This window comes from Phalaenopsis equestris, unplaced genomic scaffold, assembly GCF_001263595.1.
Source record: "Phalaenopsis equestris unplaced genomic scaffold, ASM126359v1 Scaffold000440, whole genome shotgun sequence".
NCBI lineage: Eukaryota > Viridiplantae > Streptophyta > Magnoliopsida > Asparagales > Orchidaceae > Phalaenopsis > Phalaenopsis equestris.
Window position 1 is genome coordinate 150,133 of NW_018164881.1, and position 3,837 is coordinate 153,969.

Genomic DNA, 3,837 nt, shown 5'->3' on the forward strand with positions numbered 1-3,837 from the left:
TAATTATACTAATATATAACAAGTCCACCAAAAATTCTTAAGAACATAGAAAAATAGTGCTCATATTTCTATCTTTCCATAAAATCTTCTGAATTATCGGAGGAAAATAGATGCTGCTAAGTTATCTATCATGTAAAATTCAAATTTGCATCAAAATATACACATTTCTATTGAAATAAATATTTCAAATAAAAAAAATCCGTCGGTTCTCAAATTCTCCCCTCCCCCTTAGTTAAATGTTTATCTAGACCAAAGAAGAGGTCCAAAATAAATTTCTAAAGAAATAGAAGAACAGTGCACATAATCAAACACATAAGCCAAACAAGACAATAAAGCATAGAGAAATCAAAAAAGAAAAAAAGTCATAAAAGAAAAACCTTCAACGGAGGGAGGAAGCTAGTCGACGACACCGATAATAGAGGGAGGCGAGCAGAACCAGGTTTTAGCCCTAAAGACACATGTGACAACTGAGAGGAGGGAGCGAGGGGTATTTGCAGGGACATAGGCCAGTTATTCCACAAATTGAAGTGGGTCAGCAATGTCAAAAATCACTCGCAACGGAGCTCCCACTGTGGAACGCAAAGGCCCCCGTACCGCAACCCGCCTTCTGCAAAACACGCGTGAAAATTGGGCTCCCAAATCGATCGTTCGCCGTTCCGAAAACGAGAAGCTGAAACTGGCTCCCAAACACAACCTAAGTTGACAGAACAGGGTCCTCTGCTATCTAAAATGATAAAAAAAATTATCATTCTTATGAAATAACTTCAAAGATATCCGGGAGACGTTGCTTTATCAAACTTTTACAAGTGATGGCATTCAGTGCACATATTGGAACTTCAACATCTTCTTCAGCGAAACCATAATAATTGTTGTTGAAAGCCAATAACGTTGGAAACTTTAAATATCTGAATTTTGGGGGATGTTATATTTATAGGTTATTGGAATTTGAACAAATTGAAAATTAGTGGTTGTTTTTTTTTTTTTTTTTGTTAGGATTTTTCATATTTAGATGAAAATATCAAAAATACAGATTAGATGATGTTAATTTTATAAATAGTTAAAATTTGAATGTTATGCATGCAATTCGGGCTGTAAAAATGAAGCTCTTTGTTAAGTAGCTCGCGATCAAATCGTTCTTGAAACAAGAAAATCAAACATGAACAAATTTTTTGAGCACGCGTTATAAACGAGCCGAACACAAATAACCCGGTGTTTGATCATATTCGGCTTGATTTAACTTGATTTAACTCCATTTAATTAAATAATTGTATATGTATATATAATTATTGAATGTTATTTTAAATAAATAATCTCCAACATAAATTTAAAATTAATTAAATTTTTATAAATTAAAAATATATATTAAATTCTACGGAAAAAATTAATGTTTTAATCTGAATCATCCAATTTCAATCTAAACCATTAGATAATTTAAATCATAAATATAAAGCCCTAACCCTCTTAACTATATATAAACCTAATAAAATTCACCTAGTCGGTCCCCTTTTATTTTCTTCCACCACCTCAAGCATACACACGCTTCTCTCATTATTTATTTCTCTCTTCTCCTCTTCTTTCCAGTCAGAGTTATCATCTAGAATCTTTTCTTCTCGACGAGTTTTCTTCTTCTTGTTTGGGGTGTAAGTAAGGCCTTAGGGCTATTCGCTTGTCTTCCGTGTCGCCTAGTGCTGTAAATGAACCAATGCACATGATGAACAACTCGACCTCGGCTCGATTAAGACTCCATCATGTTTGTTCAAATTAGTAAATAAACAAGCTTTAATATTTTTTAAAAGTTCAAAACTTAAAATGAACTAAACATGAACATAGTCGAACTTGTTCATTTATGTTCACGAACAAACTTATTTGTTGTTCAACAAATAACTTGTTAAATGCTCAATATTAAGTTCGATGATAGCACATATCATATATGATATATTATTTAAATAAAATTTATTTAGCTAGAATATTAACTTGTTTGTTGATAGTTTGATGATAGCTTGTATTATATATATTGTATAAATACATGGTATTTAAGTTTTGTAGGTTTTAAAGTTGTCTTTTTTATTTGTTTGGTAAGATTTAGGTTAAATCATGCTTAAATGCAGCACAAATTATTTTAATAAACATCTTTTAAATGAGGGATTTGGGGCAAAATGGAGGAGAAACAAGATTTAAGATATTATAAGGTTAGATTTTATAATCAAAGAATTAATAGTTGTAATCAAATTTGTAAAATTATTTCTTAAATTTTTTATATGAAAATCTAGCTACTCGTTTGAATTTTTAGCTTGTTTAAATACTTGTTCATTTGTCATAAGCAAATCAAGTATAAAACAAGTCCATAGATTGAAAATTTTAAACAGGTCAAGCTTAAACAATATATGAAAGCTCGACGCAAGCTCAAGCATAACATGAACAACTTTTAATTATACTAAGCCAAGTTCGAACTATGATATACTCAGCTCGATTACAACCACAAGTGCCATGTCGCCCCTACTCATTGCTCTTGGAATCTGATGCTTGCAAGGGTTTGTTGTCTACTGTCTTGCTTCCTAATTTTCGTCTTCTCCTAAGAAAAGCCAGATTCATGTGTTGTTCTTATTTCTCCCTACTTGAATTTGTTTTTCTATAGTTTCAATGCTTTTCTATGAAGGGGTTTTTATGCTTTTAAAATTTGGACCGTGGATGTCATTAGGGCTTTCATGTTGTTGGTGAATTAGGGTTTATATGCTTGTGGCTTGTGGAGGCGAATTAAGGTTTTCATGCTTTTGGTGAATTAAGGTATTCATGATCTCTTCGAGATTTGTATTGGTGCATTTCTGAAGATGTTTGGAGGTCGACCGACTCAGACAAAGACACACAAAGTAAATATTAAATATCAAAGAAGCCTCTTCACGCATTATTGATAAGAATCATGGGCACGCAAATTTAAAAAGTTCAATTATTGAAGTTTTAATTACGACATAAATGATAATTATTATTGTATTTAATTCTCTTATTCTTATCACAATTATTGCTCTCAAGAAGTAAGAGAATCAAAGAACTAAACTATGAACAATAGAAATGTTTAGCATGAATCTTGAGAAAATCTAATGAATTAGGAGATGGAAAAATACAACTAAGAAGTGCCTGCCAAAAAAAGACTAGAAGGCTTGTTTATCCAATCAGACATAGTAGTCCAAGCCTGTTGAGAAAATTAGGGCGAAGAAAATAGTAATCGACACAAATCCAGAAGAACACAAAGATTTAACAAGGTTCGACAAAGATGCCTACGTCCTCGAGAGCAGAGCGGCGAGTTCCTTTCAATATTCAGAAAAGGGACTAATTCAGAAAAAAATACAGAATTCAGGGATTCAGAGATTATCCCTAGGGTTACATACAAGCCTAATTTATAACCCTAAAAATTATATAAAAAGGAAACCTTGGGTACAATATATAATTACCAAATTACCCCTGTACCACACCCCCAACCCACATAAGGAAGCTCCACTGATTTGGACAGAATCATCTGCTCTGCTCCGCTGCTGATTTAGCACTGTCCATTTATGGTATATGAGCTATATCTAACAAATCTCCAGCTTGGCGAATATCCAGCCTCTTACGAGAAATACGTCATGGAGTTCCTTTCATACCAGAAGTGGGTTGGGCCACCATGTTTCTCTAGCAACTGCATACATTCAACAAGTCCAAGCAATGCAAAAACTTGTTGATAGTAACTGGCTTGGTCAACATATCAACTGCATTCTCATTAGTATGAACCTTCTGCAACAATATCTCCCCAAAAATAATCAATTCTCTAATCTTGTGATACTTGACATCAATGTGCTTGGTTCT